General features: G+C 41.9%; 1 pseudogene; it reads right to left on the reverse strand.

The window, feature by feature from the left end:
• Window positions 1-1,699: 1,699 nt before the first annotated feature.
• LOC111952236 (protein O-mannosyl-transferase TMTC3-like) overlaps window positions 1,700-22,096 on the reverse strand; it is a 63,074-nt pseudogene continuing 42,677 nt past the window's right edge.

Raw genomic sequence — 22,096 nt, forward strand, 5'->3', positions numbered from 1 at the left:
GACATCATTTGAGTCAATTGGAGTGTACCTGTGGATTATTTCAAGGCACCTTCAAACGCAGTGCCTCTTTGCTTGACATAATGGGAAAATCAAAAGAAATCAAGACCTCAGAAAAAACATTGCAGACATCCACAAGTCTGGTTCATTCTTGGGAGCAATTTCCAATGCCTGAAGTACCACGTTCATCTGTACAAACAATAGTACGCAAGTATAAACACACCATGGGACCACGCAGCCGCCATACCGCTCAAGAAGGAGACGCGATTCTGTCTCCTAGAGATGAACGTACTTTGGTGCGAAAAAGTACAAATCAATCCCAAAACAAAGCAAAGGACCTTGTAAAGATGCTGGAGAAAGAGGTACAAAAGTATCTATATCCACAGTTAAACGAGTTCAAATTCGACCATAACCTGAAAGGCCGCTCGGCAAGGAAGAAGCCACTGCTCCAAAACCACCATAAAAAAAGCCAGACTACGGTTTGCAACTGCACATGGGGACAAAGATCGTACTTTTTGGAGAAATGTTCTCTGGTCTGATGAAACAAAAATAGAACTGTTTGGTCATAATGACCATCGTTTATGTTTGGAGGAAAAGGGGTGGCTTGCAAGCTGGAGAACACCATCCCAACCGTGAAGGACGGGGTGCAGCATCATGTGTGGGGGTGCTTTGCTGCAGGAGGACTGGGTGCACTTCACAAAATAGAGGCCATCATGAGGCCATGCCAAATTATTGGATAGATTGAAGCAACATCTTCAAGACATCAGTCAGGAAGTTAAAAGGCTTGTCGCAAATGGGTCTTCCAAATGGACAATGACCCCAAGCATAGTTCCAAAGTTGTTGCAAAATGGCTTAAGGACAACAAAGTCAAGGTGTTGGAGGTGGCCATTACAAAGCCCTGACTTCAATCCCAAGAAATATGTGCAGAACTGAAAAAAGCATGTGCGAGCAGGTGGCCTACTAACCTGACAGTTACACCAGCTCTGTCAGGAGGAATGGGCCAAAGTTCACCCAACTTATTGTGGGAAGCTTGTGGAAGGCTACCCGAAATGTTTGACCCGAGTTAAACAATTTAAAGGCAATGCTACCAAATACTAATTGAGTGTATGTAAACTTCTAACCCACTGGGAATGTGATGAAAGAAATAAAAGCTGAAAAAAATAATGATCCTAACTGACCTAAGACAGGGCATTTTTACTAGGATTAAATGTCAGGAATTGTGAAAAACTGAGTTAAAATGTATTTGGCTRAGGTGTATGTAAACTTCCGACTTCAAATGTATATCGCCCCGACTGTTGGGCGCTAGTCTCAGAAATCCCAGACCTAGGTATACCGGAACACTTTTAATGTGGAAGGCAACCGGTCTGCCAAGGGAGACTAGATGTTAGCTGTAAGACATACAGAAAAATAACATGTAGAAGTGAAAAGCAGTCATAAAGTAAACAGCCTTCATTTGGAAACCACAACCTGGAATCCCCACCACCATCAAGCATCCAGGAGCCAAGTCAATATCAGGGCTCATATTAGAAAAAAGGGATATAGTTTTAAAAATACATWAAAAAAAMCTGTGTTTTTTGGTCACCATACAAAAGCGATTAMAATAAAATAATTTATCAATTACATTGCAGGTGAACATATTTGCCTATGACAAAAGTGATAGATATGGTGCTTGAATAGAATTGAAATATTAGGTGGTTATTTTAGTGGCTGACTGATGTGCTCTCTACAAATCTGATATCATTACAGGCGAGACGGTTCTTTCAAGGCATATCAATATTCTTGATTGATTACAATTGTAACACTTTCAGAGCACTCGTCTTGCATGWTAAAAGATAGCTATGCTAAATAACGTACCATATATTTTAAGTGGCAAACACTGACAGTACTGAGAGCTCACAGTGCATGTAATAAATAAACCAATAAATACTGGACATATAGAAGCATCTGGACATGCACAATATGTAGTGTTTTAGGAGCTCAATGATAAGTAATGCATGATCGTGTTGAGACTGCTAGGAGAGTCATGTTTCATATGAGGCCTCAGGCCAACCATCATATCACACTGACAATGTTTTTTAATTTAATATATCAGCAGATCTTCCATTMGGGTAATCGTGACTGACAGTGAGTGCGAACAGATGGACACACCAACTTTCAGTGAGTGCGAAGAGGAAAAAGGAACAGATTGACACTGCACAGTAGCGGTCTGCAACTAATCACCAGGATACAAAACAATCATGGAACACCGAGGGGTTAAATAAGGGGTTAAAGAGAGGCAAAACAATGACAGGCGAGTTTTTGTTTCACTTAGCTAATCATAGGTTTCTGACAAGTCACATTATCTCTTTCGTCACGCGTCATCAAACAAAAACAGTTCCATTCCAGGTAACTCAACCACAACATTAGTGTTTTGAGAGAATGACAAGTTGAAARCAATTAAGATAGCATCAAACAGCATGTTAATTACAGAAGGAGAGAAGGAAGACAGAYGGAGAAACTCCAACAGAGAGATAGAGAGAAAGAAAGAAAACCGAGAACACGGTCAATGAGCTGAGCTGCAGTGGGAGAAATACAAAATTAAAAAGAGGAACTGTTCTGCACAATAACTGTGCTGTGAAATCCTCCCTCAAGAGAGAGGAAGCATCTTGTGTAAATGATTTTAAGAAAACACATGGCACAGCCTGAGGGAGAACATGGGAGGGAGAGGGGTGAGGAGGAGCATGTGTCACGATCCTCACGCCAAAACGGCCTGGTATTGTTGCAATCAGAGATGTTATGATATGTGAAGAGTGAAGACTAACAGCAGAAAACAATATATCTGTCTGGCGGTGGATCAGGTTGTATGTGCCTGGGGGKGTGGGGGTTGGACAGACATGAACTGAATATGAGACAAACAGCTCCATGGAAGCACTATGCGATAATTTGCTGTGCTGTGCTATGAGGAGAAAAACACTGACGACGTGAAAAACAGGAAAGGGTGAGATCAATAAGTGAAAATAGTCAATGGGGTGAAATGTAGTGTAATATAATATGCTGGCGCAGCAGCTGTAGTAATGGGTTATTTGGAGATGCATACAACATACAGAGATCCTGTCTGCCTGAAGTGGGCCTTGTAGTGTCCATTACGTCATTTCCTTTCATTGTTCGTGATACAATCATTCCTATTTTAAAAACAATACCTGGCTACGCACAGAGTGAGTCACACACAAAGAAATCCAGTGATGAACAACTTATCTAGTAAACATATCAACATCAAAACAAACCAGCATAAATTAGGATATGATAAAAATGACATTCAGAAGAAGCAACACACAGGGTTATGCATCTGTAGTGGAGATTAAATAGACTATGACTAATCGCGTTGTGCTTTTCCTTTCTCGTGCTGTTCAGAGAACAAACAAAACACAATTTCCCTTTTTTAATTCTCGCAATGGTGTTAAAATTATGGGAAACAGCAGGTAGGGTAGCCCTTAAACATGATAAAAAAAATATTAAATGAGTTAAACCACACATGATGAAGAGTGGAAGGGTTTTGTTTCTTAAAACCAGCCGAGTTTGTGGCAGTGTCTGAAATGCCACCCTATTCACTACTATGGGCTTCTAACCTATGGGTCCTGGTCAAAAGTAGTGCACTATATACACTGAGTGTACAAAACATTATTATTTTTATTGTACCTTTTATTTAACTAGGTAAGTCAGTTAAGAACAAATTCTTATTTTCAATGACGGCCTAGGAACAGTGGGCCTAGGAACTGCCTTGTTCAGGGGCAGAGCGACAATTTTTTACCTTGTCAGCTCGGGGATTCGATCTTGCAACCTTTCGGGTTACTAATCCAACACTCTAGGTTACCCGCCGCCCGATTTAAGGACAACTTCCTAATATTGAGATCCACCCCTCCTTTTGTCTTAATACACACGGGAAACTGTTAAGCATGAAAAACCCAGCAGCGTTGCAGTTCTTGACACAAACCGGTGCACCTGGCACCTACTACCATACCCCGTTCAAAGGCACTTAAATATTTTGTCTTGCCCATTCACCCTCAATTGTCTCAAGGCTTAAAAATGATTTGCCCCTCTCTCCTCCCATTCATTTAGACTGACTGAAGTGGATTTAATAAGTGACATCAATAAGGGAGCATAGCTTTCAACTTGATTCACCTGGCCAGTCTATGTCATGGAAAGAGCAGGTGTTCTTAATGTTTTGTATATGTTATTATAGGGTGCAATTTAGRACGTATCACACCTGTGATTCAGGAGCTGTTAATAGCTCTACAAAAATGTGTCCTGCGCTGCGGTAAATAACAACAAGGTTAATCACCRCATAAAATGAAGTCAATCTCCTCCAGTCTCTTCAAGGCGGTTGCCCGTTTCTTCTCTATATCTTTAATCTCTTTTCTGGATTTGCTCTTAGTCCTCAGCTGTTTGTCAGCCTGGCTGCCGTCCAGATGCTCTGATTGGCTGTCGCCACCACCTCGAAAGCTTTTTGCCGAGGAGGATTTCCGTGCATTCTTCTTATTCCCGGTACCCTCCCCAACCCTATCGCTGTCGGTGGCTCCACTCCCTTCCTCCTCCTTACCCAGCTTCTTTTCCTCCRCCTTGGCTAGCATAGCTGCGCCCTCTGCTGAAGCTGGGCTCAGCGGGGCAGACATGGCCGCCATCTTGCCGCGCACGGCGCCCAGGTGGCTGCGTACGTACTCCTCGTTGGGTGCCAGGGCCAGCGTTTCCTCCAGGCAGCGCTCCGCTCTCGGCAGGTCTCGCTCCTCGAAGTAGACCACACACAGGTTGTGTTTCCCTTGCACGTTGGTGGGGTCCATACGGAGGATCCTGTGGAAGCAGATCTTGGCACCCTGGATGCCCTTCTTGTGGTTCATCAGGATATCCCCCATGAGAATCAAACCTTTAACATAGTCTGGGTGGTGGTGCAGCAGCTCGTCTAATACAGGCAGGGCATCCACCTCCTGTCGAGGCTGCGAGTAGAGCAGGGCCAGGTTGAAGAGGGCGCTGCGGAAGCCCGTCTGTGGACGGATGGCCTCCCTCATCCAGCGCTCGGCTGCAGCATTCTCGTTGGCGTCCATGGCAAGCATCCCCAGGYTGAAGTAGCCGTTGGCATCGTCTGGAGGTCAGGTAAAGACGGTTGGMCTCCGGACGGAACCTGKGTTCACCTGGAAAACACACACAGACAGAGAAAAATGCACACACACATGCACACACACACATAATGGTTAGGGCATAACAACAACAACAGTCATTGTTTATTTTGTTGGAGGTAGGTGTGATTTGTTAAAAAACGTGTTCTCATGGCACAATCACTATACTGGTTAGTGGGTAAAGGTGGGGCACGCACACTCAGCAAGTCACAGGTGCAGATTGTGTAGCAAAAACTGTACGATAAGAATGACATTCAATAAAATGTACACACAAGTTATACTGCCCAATGTTTCACCGTGACGTTTTATTACATCTATCGGKGCCTGCATCTGAAGAGTGTGCCAAGAGTTTTCAATTTTCTTTATTAACTTATTGTATGTGCCCTGTGCCTGTAAACTATGCTGGGTGTACGTGCAGCCGCGCACCGCCTCTGACCAACAACCCCGTAGGGTGCCAGCAAGAGTCCCTTGGCACTAAGTCAAAAACTCACACCTACAATTGAATCAACAGTTGGGCCTCTGTGAACAGAATGAGAGTAATACCAAAAGAGAGAAAGAGCCCAAAGAATACAGGGAGCCAGAACAAAAACATTGGTGGTGAGTGACAGCATTATCAGAACACTGATATTAACAATAACACCAAGAGATCCTAAATTAATCTGTCATTTTACAGCTGCAGCGAACCGTGAGTGATCCGGGCAGAGCCAGGGGAGTGCCGAAACACACACACCTAGTGGGTAGGGTTAAGGTGCATTTATAAAAAAAATATATAATCATTTTTTTGTCCAATTCCCAAATCTGAWATCCTTGTCGACCCAACCTGCTATCATGGTACATTTGCTCGCACCATGGGGGACCATTAATCACACTGGTGTAACTTGTTAGTCTGCAAATGTGAGGAAAGTGTGGATGAGTCGCGCGCTGGGACTTTTGTTTAAATTCACCTTCAGGGTTAGGGAGCACTGTTCAGGCTCTTACAAAGAGGATACGTTACGCTGAAAACGAGCGTGGGTAAAGAGAGCGGCCCAGGAGGAGGGGAAGGGGGTGGAGGGAAAGTCAGCACCAGGAAGAGGAGGAGGAGAGGGGGGGAGGGAGGAGGCACCAAGGCAGCACCAGGACTGKGAACTTGGCCGTGAACTCACATGGCTGTCTGGTTAAACAACGACATACCTGAAGGGCTCCAGTTCCATTGAAACCAAGCCTCTTCAGTAGAATAATTAAAGACGTTAGGTTTGTTAAAATAGAGCCCTTGTACTCTAACASAATGGTAAATCTAACGGTATAGGTCCGKGGGTGTCAGAAATATKTTTTGATATTTTCACAGCCATTATTATGAGCTAAATAGCTGCCGGTGGCATGAAAGGCTTGGGTTTAAATCAATAAATAAGTTGTAGGTGTGACGAGGGCTTGGGCACTCACTGGTCCAACAAGGCGTCCCATAGCTTAATACTGCATGCGTTTGTCTTGAGTTCTGTAGGTTATTGATGGTCTTTGCGTKGTCATCAACTCCAATTYGGCTGRGGGCACGAAATATTCTCCTCCTAGTCCATTGTGGAATAAAACTACAGTTTATTAAATAGCATAGGCTAGTGCGTGACAGCTCAATATGTTTGGAGTTAACATTGTTGTAATTGGCTTCAATGAGTATAGGCCTTTACACATTGCACTTCTCCTCAAATAAAAATACATGGCTCCTGTAAACTGTATTGTATGTCTGAGGCATGTTCTCAATAAGCAAGACATAGCCTAGGCCTACTGTTGATATGGCGTTATAGACTGAATAGCCTACGTTTGGAGGACCGTGTCTTTGGTAACAGGACAAGAGGCGCTCTTTGGAAATAGGGATGGATACAAGCCTMATGGAGTATGCACTGCAGGTAGGCCTATGTGAATTGTGAATAATGCAAAAGCATGTCGGCAAAAGCCTCACGAGTAGACCATTTAGAAACTTTTTATGCATAGGCTACTTGGCTAATGCATGGCCAGGATAAGAAAGACACCAGACACATTGTTGTGGAACCAAGGGTAGCCTATTAAGGGCTTTGTTTTTTTAATCAAACAAAAAAGGAACAGAATTTAAATGTTTCTAAATAGGAGTGTCACTGGATTATCTCATCTCTCATTCKATGATGGGCATATAGCCTACATGGAGTTTTTTTAATGCACAACCAAAATAATACCCCTYCCACCTCAGCGCAAGCGAGCTCATATAAGAAAGGTGAACTACCAATCCTGACACTAGGGTTTGAAAATAGAAGAGAGACGGCTGTAACAGGTCGAAATTGCAACCGAGCGTGCGTTTGRCAATTGCGCTGGCTTGACGCCGGCCAAAAAKAGAGCCCCTAATCTCTTATCTGTTCATGTTTATTAATGACAAGATGAGTCATTAATTGTTGATTGWTAATCTACATTTCAAATGGGACTTCCTGATTAAATAAAGGTTAACTAAACAAAACAACTGCTACGTGCTCTGGTTGAGCCTGGGTCGTAYTCAGTAGGAGCGAAACGGAAGCAAACGGGCCGATACAGGAAGTGTCATAACAAATGCTTATTTTTCGTTTTCATTATCATAACTCATTTTTATCTACATCAATTCTCTATTGTTGTTTGTTAAAGGGCCAATGCAGCCGTTTTGATCTCAAAATCAAATCATTTCTGGGTAAAAATGGTGATTGTTTTCAAAAAGAAACAAAAATAGCCACTTAGAAAAGAGAAATTTCTCATGCAAGAATTTAGCTAGGACTGTCTGGGAGTGGTCTGAGTGGGGAGGGGGGGGRAATTGAAAACTAKCTGTTATTGGCAGAGAGGTTAGAACTCTCTTTCTTATTGGTCTAACTCATTTCTTACACTAAAATGGCATCATCATCATTTTCAGAATTTCACAGTAGTATTACAACCTCAGTGTGGAAAAACACAGGGAAATCATGTTTTTGACCCCACTGGGCCTTTAATAATAATCTGTTTCTCGCTTCCTTTCTCCTTTACGTACATGCTATTTATTTTTATTTTTTATTTTATTTATCCGTTATTTTACCAGGTAAGTTGACTGAGAACACGTTCTCATTTGCAGCAACGACCTGGGGAATAGTTACAGGGGAGAGGAGGGGATGAATGAGCCAATTGTAAACTGGGGATTATTAGGTGACCATGATGGTTGAGGGCCAGATTGTGAATTTAGAGCAGAATGTATAGTGAATATTTTTTATTTTATTTTTATGAACCTTAATTTAACTAGGCAAGTCAGTCAAGAACAAATTCTTATTTACAATGACGGCCTACACCGGCCAAACCCGGACGATGCTGGGCCAATTGTGCGCCGCCCTAAGGGACTCCCAGCAACGGCCAGTTGTCATACAGCCTGGATTCAAAACAGGGTGTCTGTAGTGATGCCTCTAGCACTGAGATGCAGTGTCTTAGACCGCTGCGCCACTCGGGATCCCCAGCAGTCAGCTTGGTCAGCTGTGTTAGAGCAGTCAATAACTGGCTTTTGATGAACACTGTGACACTGTGACACTGTGATATGGTAGACTGTACAGTTGACAAGTAGTCTGACCAGACAAGTAGTCTGACCAGCCAACTGTGTTACAGAGCCGATTAATGGCTTTGATGAAGGATGTAAACAAAATACCTTATGTTGGTGTAGAATTAGGGCTGTTGCGGTGACCATATATATTACCRCCACACCGGCAGTCATGAGAGTCGTCACAGTAATCTCCTTTTATGCACTCTGGACATGTGTTGTTAGTACCTAACTTGCTAACGACGTCAGGTCGCTAATGRCCTGACACTCAATGCTCTATTGTCCCTCTGACCACTCTGACATCAATGCAAATGCAATCGAAACTCACATCAAACACTCATCATCAAAACAGTATTATGCCTTTAAAACTCAGCGTTAGTCAAACATGTTTGACCTCAATGTGATGATCAATATGAAGAAAGAAGTTCAACAACAGGTTGAAACTGAGTGGAAAACGTGGTCATTGTGGATGTTGTTTGAAAGCCAAACAACAAAACGGACAGAGTTTTCTAAGATGATAATTTATTCAAAGCATTTAAGACGTTGCATGTAGAACAACCCTATGCATATTAGAGCTTATGTATACGCATTGGCCTTTATATGAGCCCAAGCCCCCCCTCCCCAAAACCTGAATTCAAATAATGATTGTGCCATTATACAATACATAGCCTAATAGCCTACCGCACGGCAGGCTATTACGCAAGGCATTAAAAAAAATGATTTACGTAATCGCCTTTGAGTGTGGACTGTTATGTATTGTTACTTTCTATCCACGAGTCTGGGAGAGAACGTATAGGCTTAGGCAATACAGGGCGGCTTACAGAGTTCGCCTACAATTATAGTGAATTTGTATTTTATTTTGAATAGCCTAGTATTAGGGCATTTTTWWWTTTWTYTTTTATTAATAAGCTGACATTACATTTAGCTACATRATATCTCACCACTGTGCGTTTCCATCTCCCYCTCTCTCTCCTTCATCCATTTCTCAAGCGCGCAGAGATAGGGGCTGTCAACAGTTTAATTAAATATGTTTTGTCKTGAAAACATGATACTRTCGATGTTCCCGAAAAGATTTCACTTGGTTTCCCAAATTAAGCACTGGGTAGCTGCAGRAACAGGGTTGAAGAGCCCATAGCATACAGAGTTTGGGCGGAAAATCACCTGTCGCGCAGCGAGTGGCTGCATACTCCTCTAACAGTGGTTGATGCGTGAAGTGGAACTATTCCTATAAGCCCAGACATTTCTATATGCAATCCCAGATGAAAGCAGAGTTTTGATGGTTTCCACCAAAAAGTGGAGGATCCCAGCTGCTACTATAGTTATTTCTATAAAACCGGAGTAGCCTAGCCGGCATGATTTAAACTGTGGGAAAGCGGTCTCCATTCACTATTTGAGTGCATAGGGATGATTCCCCTGCTCCTTTTCCTACCCGTTTGATAATGGAACATTTTCATTATTCTTTTTTTTGTTGACATATGAGTAAAGATTAAATTGGGAATAGTCTGATGGTTGAAAATATGATCACTTGATTAGAGAACAGCGTGTGTCGCCTGAGGYAMGTAACAGAGCGCAAGCTTTTTKTGTGTGCTACTTTTCAAATAGTCAATAGCCTATAGTCGCATCATGCAGCTCATATATGTTTTGATTTCGAAGACATTCTAAGGTTTGTATCATTCACAACAAAATTTGCCAAATAACTATAAATCTAGCGTATAGGACCTGTTTCAAATGATAACGTTTACGCTCAACATAGCCACTTCATATTCACACTCGCTCCGGAATGGGAAAAATATCCTTTCCATTTTATTCAGCTAAGTTCAATAATATATTTTTTTACAATAAAATCATACAATATAAAATAATGGCATGGGACTCATAAGCATATCTTGTCTGATAAATGAAGTAAACTTAAGTCTATGGCATGACTCCTATTTGTTTTTTCTGTAATACATTTTCTTCATATCATGTTTGTTCGGACCTGCCAAAAAKAAATTGATTTATTGTGATGGTGTATATTAAATGGATTTACTATACTTTTTTAAATGTAGATGTTCCAAAGGCGTGCATCAGCGGCTTGTAAGTGTGGAGGCCTGGAGATACTAACCATGTTTATGTTCATTAACGGTCAATTACCATGAGACCGGCAGTCAATCGCATAACAATAACTGGCTGACAAAATGTCATGACCGCCGGAGTCCTAGAATGACTGCTTATGTAATTGATTCATTTAAGTCTAATTAGTCATTTACAACCTACGTAAGCAGTCAATTGACCCTTCGCTGAGATGAATTAATGTAATTGACTGCTTACGTATGTTGTAAATTAATTAATTCAACTTCTGATGAAGGAGTGGCTACTGACGTATATGGTATCCATTCAAATATCAGTAGGCTCAAGGTTGTAAGTAAACAGTTATGATATAAATTGTACATCATACCCTGATGGAGGTAGTAAATACACTAAATAGACTTCTGATGAAGGATGTTAAGAGAAAGTCAACAGCCTTGTTCAACATCATTATTCTGATATATGGTGTAAACTAACCACCTTGCCTACTGATGTAGGATGTTAGTAAAGGGGCCTTGCATGCTGATGTAGGCTTGCTTGCTTGAAGTCAGGCCTCATGCTGATGGCCTGTCTGTAGAGTTGGTCAGCCTCCTCCAGGCGTGAGTCGTTGGTACGGATCAGGTTTGCCAGGTTAATCTACACGTTCAGGTGGTTGGGCGTCACCCTTCTTCCCTGGAATGATCTTGAAGGGCAACATAATAAACTAGTCCTTATCTGTCATTTGTTGACGATTGATCAGTAACTGATCCATGACGCTTATTCCACATGAAAGATATTAGATCACACTATATTATATGCTTGCAGTTGTTTTGGTTTGTTATTAACTTTGTTCTGACAGGTTAGGGGTACTGGACACTAGTTTGCTATTCCAGGTGAACTATAACGACCAGAGAACGTAGAGCAGGAGTTCTCAAAGTTGGGGTCTGTGGCCAGATCTAAAAATATATATATATTTTTTACATTACATTTTTTAAATGAACATTACTAACAGATTAAACACATTTTGGCTGAGGGATCCATGGAATACATTTAAAGGGTGTTAAATAATACAATGTAATACATGTATAAATATATGTCATTCATTCATTAAAGTGATCATTCAGAATTTTGGCAATGAGGCCATTTATCTTCCTTCATACTGGACACGGACATACAAATGGTATTGACGTGTTCATCTGACTCTGGGGAAATAGATAAAGGGCCTCATTGCYAAAATCCCAAAGTATCCCTTTAAAGGAGGTATATGTCATATTTTTGCATTGTAATTTCAGACAATGTCCTTAATATATCTGCACTAATAGTGTAATGACGTTTCACAATATGTTATCCCACCCAAAGAATATTGGGCACACACAAAAATGCACTTGAATGGTGCAGCCTTCTTATATTGTCAACAAAAGGCATCTCTTGTTGTCAAATTGACTGGGGCAAGCGTCAAACATGTAGAAATTGCCCCAGTCAATTTGACAACAAAAGATGTTCCTTCCCAGGGCCCAATACTTGGTTTGTCCGGCCATGCACTGCCAGTCATAGTAAAACTCATTGTATGCTATTTCTATCTCACTCGAGTTGTGGGGTCCTTGATTAACTTGCCATCACAAAAGGGGGTCCCCCGGCCCCAAAAGGTTTGAGAACCCATGACGTAGAGAATGTAGTGAGCTTATGGTACGTTCTTAACTCTGTTACACTCACCCCACAGAGATCCAAGCCGTCAAGCTGAGCACAACTGCGCATCCGGGTCATGGCACCACTGTTACCCGGGTCAGTGTGCTGCTAACAGCTTAGCTTCCTCCACTGTCCCGACTGCCCGATCCTGGGCTCGAAYCAGCGATCCTCTGCTTCGCAACGCACGTGACCTCCCTCCTTGATAACGTTCTAACTTGTTGAGCTACCCAAATGGTATCAATTGGATGGCTCCACCCTTAACTTTTCAAGCTAGCTGTGGTGTGAGCTTACGGTACGTTCTTCACTGTTACACTAACATCACTTTTCATGAGATTTAGGATCTTAATTTGAGAGATAGCATAGCAGGAAATGCAAACTTGTAGTGTATTCAAGGCTTAAAAAGGTTTCTAAAGTTTGTAATTTCCACTTTAAAATGTCAGACTTGATTTGCCCTAAAGAAAAATGTCCATTAATTATAATCCACATAATTATTCACATTTCCTGTTGCTGCAGAATTATATTCCTGCTGTAGCAAACTGGCTCAAATTAAGATCCTACATCTGTACAGACGTTTCGGCATGGCCTTAAAATTACAAAGCAATCAACAGAAGAGACAACACGTTACTTTCTTGGAGGCCTAATAATGACTGAGCAGGAAAACTAGCATATCAATCTAATTTCAAAGCCACCGACAGCCTCTGATGTGGGCAATATGCTTCTGGCATGGCCAACATGAGAGTGGGATTTTTTCACAGTGGGATTTTCTTGGAAGAAAAAGATCAAATGTGTATATATAATCCCACAGGCATACACATACAGCYAGAGGGAAAGAATATCTGTTTCTTTAATGTTTTCTAAACCAATTTATCGAATCAGAGTTTACRCAGTTTWTCAAATAAATTATGAGAACATGAGACTGAGGCAGGGACTTCCTCCATCGACAGGCTCACAGAACCGTATAAAACACGTACTAAAGCACCATGTCGTCCGTTTCATGCCATGGGGTTGTCAGTCATTGGATTCCTGGACATAAGCGGAAATCTGGATATAGAGTTAACTCGTTTGGAAAACCAGTGAATAAAAGAGGCATGATCAAAATAAGTGTAGTGTATCAAAGCGATTATCATTGGGCCCCACGCGGAAATCCTGTTCAGTCCTTTCAGCATCGGTCGTCGATACATGATGGCCATAGCCGCTTGCATGCTTCAGCTGAAAAATCTCTTTAAAAGCTCAGACAAGGCCTCGCCTGTTCCGTTTCGTGATGATAAAATTGAAGAAATCAGCCCCGCTGCTTATTCAATAAATCGTCATTTGTTTCAAAGCTGACCCCTCGCATGGGAAGTACAGTCAGGCCCTTCAAATTATTATTATCAAATAGGCTATAGTCCAGAAGTTGTTTTTCTTGGAAGTTTGGGGTGGATGAATTGAGGGAACTGTCACCCATAAATGACAAAGAAACACCACATCAACGCTTACCTACAATAATGACCAAAGGATTTTCACATGCCAGTCATGTTTGTAGGGATTTCAAATGGTATTTCATTATGTTTTTAACAAGGAGATTGGATCACAGAACTCGGTTTGTATTTTATGAACAATAGAATAGTGAGAACTGGGCAGTTACAGAGAGAGACCGACAGTAGAGATGTAGTCTAGAGTCTGCAGCGCAACCACTAGGCCAGGCTTAGGCACTGCCATTTCCTTGATTCCTGAGATAAACCAACTTTGAGGGATTGGGGTAGGAAATCAGGCTGGCCTCCCATTGACCTCTAAAAACATAACCTCATCAGAACTGAGGCGACCGAGCTGTATTTCTAAGCATTAGATAGCTGAGCATCACCTCAWACTATTAAATGATCAATTAATGCCAAAGGTTTGTACAAAGACAAGTCTTCAGGAGACCTTTAACTTTTAAATGATGATCAATGATCTGTCAAGAGTGAAGAAGTGCCCCTTTAGTTGATGTAATTCCTGAGAGATTATGGTAATTGATCTGCACTTAATTTTGTAGAATATTGGCCTGTTGGAAACTACAACTCCCTCCCTGCACAGTTCGGGCATGATCTGATTTATCTCTAGAGAAACTGCGCATCGAGCCCACAAAAAGTGAGGGAAAAAAAACGACATTTTGGTTTGGGTACGAAGTCAGATAAGAGGCATGGCCTTTATTGACCTCCATCATCAAAATCTCTTCATCATAACAGACTAGAGGGGAATGAGTTGCACTGATGAGCATTAGACAGCTAAGCATGATTTAATGACTATTAAATATTTAAATTCATGCCAAAGAATGGCGCTGGTATGTATAATGTCTGTTTTAAGGGCTCCTGGCCCATTCTGCTATTTTGTACCCCCCCACGCCGCCACAGACTGGGATATGTTCTGGGAWTCATCAKATGGCATTGAGGAGTTCACCACATCAGTCACTGGCTTCATTAATAAGTGCAGACGACGACGCCCCCACAGTGACTGTACGTACATATCCTAAGTAGAAGCCATGGATTACAAGCAACATCCGCACTGAGTTCAAGGCTAGAGATGCCGCTTTCAAGGAGCGGGACTCTAACCCGGATGCTTATAATAAATCCCGCTATGCCCTTCGACGAACCATCAAACAGGAAAAGCATCAATACAGGACTAAGAAGGAATCCTACTACGCCCTGTAGCACTCACATCTGTAGCCATGAAATACTTTGAACGGCTAGTCATGGCTCACTCACATCAACACCATTATCCCAGACCCCGCTCCAACAGATCCACAGATGACGCAGTCTCTATTGCAATCCACACTGCCCTTTCCCACTTGGACAAAACTAACATCTATGTGAGAATACTGTTCATTGACCACAGCTCAGCATTCAACACCATAGTGCCCTCCAAGCTCATCACTAAGCTAAAGACCCTGGGACTGAACACCTCCCTCTGCAACTGGATCATGGACTTCCTGATGCGACTCCCCCAGGTGGTGAGGGTAGGCAACAACACATCCGCCGCGCTGACCCTCAACACGGGGGCCCCTCAGGGGTGCGTGATTAGTCCCCTCCTGTACTCCCTGTTCGTGACTCCAACACCATCAATACGTTTCCCAACGACACAAGGGTGGTAGGCCTGATCACCAACAACGATGAGACAGCCTATAGGGAGGTCAGAGACCTGGCAGTGTGGTGCCAGGACAACAACTTGTCCCTCAATGTCAGTAAGACAAAGGAGCTGATCATGGACTACAGGAAATGGATGGCCGAGCAGGCTCCCATTTACATTGAAGGGGCTGTAGCGGAGAAGGTCGACAGTTTCAAGTTCCTTGGTGTCCGCATCACTAAGGATCCATCATGGTCCAAACACACCAAGACAGTCATGCAGAGGGCAGGACAATGCCTCTTCCCCCTCAGGAGGCTTAAATTATTTGGTATGGGCCCTCAGATCCTCAAAAAGTTCAACAACTGCACCATTGTGAGCATCTTGACTGTCTGTATCACAGCTTGATTTGGCAAGTACTTGGCATCCGACCGCAAGCCTCTACAGATGGTCGTGCGGACGGCATACTACATCACTGGGGCCAAGCTCCCTACCATCCAGGACCTCTATACCAGGCRGTGTCAGAGGAAGGCCCTAAAGATTGTCAAAGACTTCAGTGCCCCAAGTCATAGACTGTTCTCTCTGCTACCACACGGCAAGTGGTGCCGATGCACCAAGTCTGGAACCAACAGGATCCTGAGCAGCTTCTACCCCCAAGCCATAAGACCGCTAAATAGTTAAATACTGTAGTTAACCAAATAGCTACCCGGACTATCGGCATTGACCCTTTTTGCAGTAACTTTTTTGACTCATCACATACGCTGCTGCTACTGTTTATTGTCTGTCACTTTAGTCATAGTTATATGTACATATCTACCTAATCACCTCGTACCCCTGCACATCGATTCGGTATTGGTATCCCTTGTATATTGTGTATCTATTATTAGGTCAGGTGGCGGTTTGGCTGGACAGTATATCTGAACTGGGCTAATCTGAGGGAGTTTAGAGAAACATTGTATGTGTGCCAATTGCCACCCTATTTCCAATATAGGGCACTACTTTTGGGATGCAACTTTTCAATAGGACCACACAATACACAGCTCTACAACGGTGTAGTGATGGAGAAACAAATCTATACAGTTAAGTATCACAACATTATTCTTAGACAATATTATTTCGATATTTGACTCCATATATACAGTGGGGAGAACAAGTATTTGATACACTGMCGATTTTGCAGGTTTTCCTACTTACAAAGCATGTAGAGGTCTGTAATTTTTATCATAGGTACACTTCAACTATGAGAGACGGTATCTAAAACAAAAATCCAGAAAATCACATTTGTATGATTTTTAAGTAATTCATTTGCATTTTATTGCATGACATAAGTATTTGATCACCTACCAACCAGTAAGAATTCCGGCTCTCACAGACCTGTTAGTTTTTCTTTAAGAAGCCCTCCTGTTCTCCACTCATTACCTGTATTAACTGCACCTGTTTGAACTCGTTACCTGTATAAAAGACACCTGTCCACACACTCAATCAAACAGACTMMAAYCTCTCCACAATGGCCAAGACCAGAGAGCTGTGTAAGGACATCAGGGTTAAAATTGTAGACCTGCACAAGGCTGGGATGGGCTACAGGACAATAGGCAAGCAGCTTGGTGAGAAGGCAACAACTGTTGGCGCAATTATTAGAAAATGGAAGAAGTTCAAGATGACGGTCAATTACCCTCGGTCTGGGGCTCCATGCAAGATCTCACCTCGTGGGGCATTAATGATCATGAGGAAGGTGAGGGATCAGCCCACCTTCAAGGCACACTTACCACAGCATTTTGCAACGATATCCCATCTGGTTTGCGCTTAGTGGGACTATCATTTTTTTTTTTTAAATCTTTTTTCCCCCCAACAGTACAATGACCCAACACATGTCCAGGCTGTGTAAGGGCTATTTGACCAAGAAGGAGAGTGATGGAGTGCTGCATCAGATGACACGTCCGGATGACCCATCCTCTGGGGCGGCAGTTTGCCTAGTGGTTAGATCGTTGGGCCAGAAACCGGAAGGTTGCTAGATCGAATCCCCGAGCTGACAAGTTAAAAATCTGTCTTTCTGCCACTGAACAAGGCACTTAACCTACTGTTCCTAGGCTGTCATTGAAAATAAGAATTTGTTCTGAACTGACTTGCCTAGTTAAATAAAGAATAAAAATAAAATCACATATTACATTACATGGACTCACTCTGTGTGCAATAATAGTGTTTAACTTGATTTTTTAATGACTACCTCATCTCTGTACCCCACATAGGTCCCTCAGTCAAGCAGTGAATTTCAAACACAGATTCAACCACAAAGACCAGGGAGGTTTTCCAATGAGTCAAAGGGCACCTATCGGTAGATGTGTCCAAAAATTCAAAAGCAGACATTAGATATCCCTTTGAGCATGGTAAAGTTATTAATTACACTTTGGATGGTGTACTGTATCAATACACCCAATCACTACAAAGACACAGCCGTCTTTCCTAACACAGTTGCCGGAGAGGAAGGAAACCAACCACTCAGGGATTTCACCATGAAGCCAATGGTGACTGTAAAACAGTTACAGAGTTTATTAACTGTAATATGAGAAAACAGAGGATGGATCAACAACATTGTAGTTACGCCACAATACTAACGTAATTGACAGAGTGAAAAGAAGCAAGCTTGTACAGAATAAAAAATATGCATCCTGTTTGCAACAAGGCACTAGAGTAAAACTGCAAAAATGTGGCAAACAAATTAACTATATGTCCTGAATACAAAGCGTTATGTTTGTGGCAAATCCAACACAACACGTTATTGAGTACTACTCTTCATATTTTCAAGCATGGTGGTGGCTGCATCATGTTATGAGTATGCTTGTCATCGGCAAGGACTAAGGAGTTTTTTTGGGGATAAAAATAAATGGAATAGAGCTAAGCACAGGCAAAATCCTAGAGGAAAATCTGGTTCAGTCTGCTTTCCAACAGACACTGGGAGACAAATTCACCTTTCAGCAGGAAAATAACGTAAAACACAAGGCCAAATATACACTGGAGTTGCTTACCAAGATGACATTGAATGTTCCTGAGTGGCCTAGTTAGAGTTTTAACTTAAGTTTGCTTGAAAATCTATGGCAAAACTTGAAAATGGCTGTCTACCAATGATCAACAACCAACTTGACAGAGCATGAATACTTTTTAAAAGAATGTGCAAATATTGTACAATCCAGGTGTGCAAAGCCTTTAGACTCACAGCTGTATTCGCTGCCAACGGTGATTCTAACATATATTAACTCAAGGGTGTGAATATTTACGCAAATTAGATATTTCTGCATTTCTAAAAACATGTTTTCACTTTGTCATTATGGGGTATTGTGTGTAGATGGGTGAGAAAAACATATTTAATCACRTTTGAATTCAGGCTGTAACAACAAAATGTGGAATAAGTCAAGGGGTATGAATGATTTCTGAATTCACTGTAAGTTGACCTAAGAGTTGTGCAAAGTTAGTAGAATCTTATTTAAAATGATTCACATCTGTAATGGGTGCCTAAGGTCAAGTATTAACTCTGGGGTGTGAAGACATACAGTGCCGTGAAAAAGTATTTGCCCCCTTGCGGATTTTCTAACTTCTGGACATCAGAACTGCGATTACTCACCAMGGACTGGCAGAATCCTTTTTTTCCTTTAACGAGGCCGACGAGCCCAACGTGAATGATATATTGCTTTCCCGGGAAAGTCGTGAAGAGGGCACGACAAAACCTATTCTACAGCTGCACCATCGAGAGCATCCTTACTGGTTGCATCACTGCCTGGTATGGCAACTGCTCGGCCTCTGACCGCAAGGCACTGCAGAGGGTAGTGCGTACGGCCCAGTACATCACTGGGGCCAAGCTTCCTGCCATCCATGACCTTTATACCGGTGTCAGAGGAAGGCCCTAAAAAATGTAAAATACTCCAGCCACACTAGTCATAGACTGTTCTCTCTGCTACCGCACGGGAAGCGGTACCAGAGTTCCAAGTCTAGGTCCAAGAGGCTTCTAAACAGCTTCTACYCCCAAGCCATAAGACTCCTGAACATCTAATCAAATGGCTACCCAGACTATTTGCATTGCCCCCCCCCCATCTTTTACACTGATGCTACTCTCTGTTGTTATTATCTACAGTATGCATCGTCACATTAATAACTCAACCTACATGTACATATTACCTCAACTAAACGGTGCCCCCGCACATTGACTCTGTACCGGTGCCCCACTGTGTATAGTCTCGCTATTGTTATTTTACTGCTGCTCTTAAATTACTTGTTACTTTTATTTCTTATTCTTACTCATATTTTTAACTGCATTGTTGATTAGGGGCTTGTAAGTAAGTATTTCACTGTAAGGTCTACTACACCTGTTGTATTCGGTGCATATGACTAATACAATTTGATTTGATTTGATTCATGCTTGAAAACCCCAAAAACGTTGCTGAGTTAAAGCAGTTCTGCATGGAAGAGTGGGCCAAAATTTCTCCACAGTGACGTGAGAGACTTATCAACAACTACAGTAAGTGTTTGGTTGGAGTCATTGCTGCTAAAGGTGACACAACCAGCTGAGTGTAAGGTGGCAATTACTTTTTTCACAAAGGGGMATTGGGTGTTGCATAACATTGTTTGTTAAATAAGTATGTAATTKATGTGTTATTTGTTCACTCAGGTTCCCTTAATCTAATATTAGGTTTTGGTTGAAAATCTGGTAACATTCAGTAGAAAACAATATGCAAAAGTAGAAAAAATTAGAAAGGGTACAAAAACTTTTTCACGGTACTGTACGCAATCAAGGCATCTTTATTATTTTTATTATTTTTATTGGCTGAAAATGTATTCAATTTTTCTTTCACTTTGAAAATGTGGAGTATGTTGTGTAGATCAGTAGGGGRAAAAATTGGATTAAATTAGATTTTAAGGCAAGTAAATGTGAAGACTGTGCATGGGGTGTGTAGACGTTCACTAGCGACTGTACATGTTTCCTGCTCCATGACATGACCTGTATGCACAAGCCATGTTGGTAGAGGACAGGCATATCTGGAGGGTTACATAGTACTATACTTTAGATTAGCCTACCAGTATATTAATTTGCTTCCCCTGCCTGCAGTCACAAAATTTCTATGAGGACAGACAGAAATGTTAAGTTCTACAAGTCAACCATGTCACACACTAACTTGTATGAGCTCCGTTACCCTGTATGTCCTATACATAGTCACACGTGTTGAGTTCCATGAAAGGCGTTGTCACTAAATGCTGTGTTCTATGAGAGTCAGCCCAGTCACACATGTTAACTTGCATGACACACATGTTAACTTGCATGACGGTTAATCCCCACTTTAAATGAGACTGTATGACATTCAGCCCTAATTTGAGTTCTATAAATTGGTTAAGATAAGGTCAATCACACATGTTAAGTGTGAACATTTAAGCATTGTGTTTTTGTTGTGTAGATACACCAACAGCTCTCTCCACACTCCAACTGACCGGAGGAGTCTGGAACATCTCTACTCAGCCAGCAATAATATCTGGGAGACATGGATTTATTTGAATGGCTTTACTGAACAATAATTCTTGGGTCCGTCCCAAGAGCCCTGGACTATATCAAAAGTAATGCACTATATAGGGAACACAGCCCTTATTTCCATGGTCAATGCAACTTCTGTCTGTAGCAGTATAATCGATTAGTAAAGTTTTGCGTGATTCAATTGAAAACAGACAGTTTGAGAAGGAGCTCAGCCAATAGGGCTCGTTTCACACAATACATCAATGTTTGCCACAATAACACTGTTGAGCAGACACAATTATATTGATCAAAATCAATGGTATCTTGTCATCGTTTCATCTTCTACCATAGCTTTGAAGTCCAGCAGAGAATAATATAATGGGAGGACGATAAGTCTGTCTTACCTGGTTGGACGCAGGTGGCCTGAAGGAAATATCTCAGAGSTTTTTCGTAATTGTTTTGATTTTCCAGAGCATGGCCAACATTGTTCCATAGCGTGGCATTGTTCTTGTTGACCTGAGGGGAGACAAGGTAATCAAAAGAAAAGTAMAAATAATTACATGCTCCATTTCTTTGTCTTTCTCAATATAATTACAATATACTGTGTATTTATGTTGTAATTATATTGTATTACAAAGAAGATTGATGAACTCTAGTCTAGGGCTGTGGCGGTCATTACATTTTGTCAGCCAGTTATTGTCATGCAAAACACTGATGGTCTCAAATTATGTCTCTGTAATCTAGCAGGGGTCGGATGGTCATCTGAATCAGGGTTAGTTCGGCAGCTGGGGTGAAAGAGCAGCGATTACGATAGAGGAAACCAAGTCTAGATTTAACTTTAGCCTGCAGCTTTGAAATGTGCTGAGAGAAGGACAGTGCTCACCAGTACTAAACCCTCAGAGGTAGTAATAACACCAGTGGGAAGAGGGGCATTCTTCTTACCAAACTACATGACCTTTGTTTTGGAGGTGTTCAGAACAAGGTTAARGGTYGAGAAAGCTTGTTGGACACTAAGAAAGCTTTGTTGTAGAGCATTTAACACAAATTCCAGGGAGGAGCCAGCTGAGTATAAGACTGTATCATCTGCATAWAAATGGATGAGAGAGCTTCCTACTGCCTGAGCTATGTTGTTGA

This window comes from Salvelinus sp. IW2-2015, linkage group LG26 (assembly GCF_002910315.2).
Source record: "Salvelinus sp. IW2-2015 linkage group LG26, ASM291031v2, whole genome shotgun sequence".
Taxonomy (NCBI): Eukaryota; Metazoa; Chordata; class Actinopteri; order Salmoniformes; family Salmonidae; genus Salvelinus; species Salvelinus sp. IW2-2015.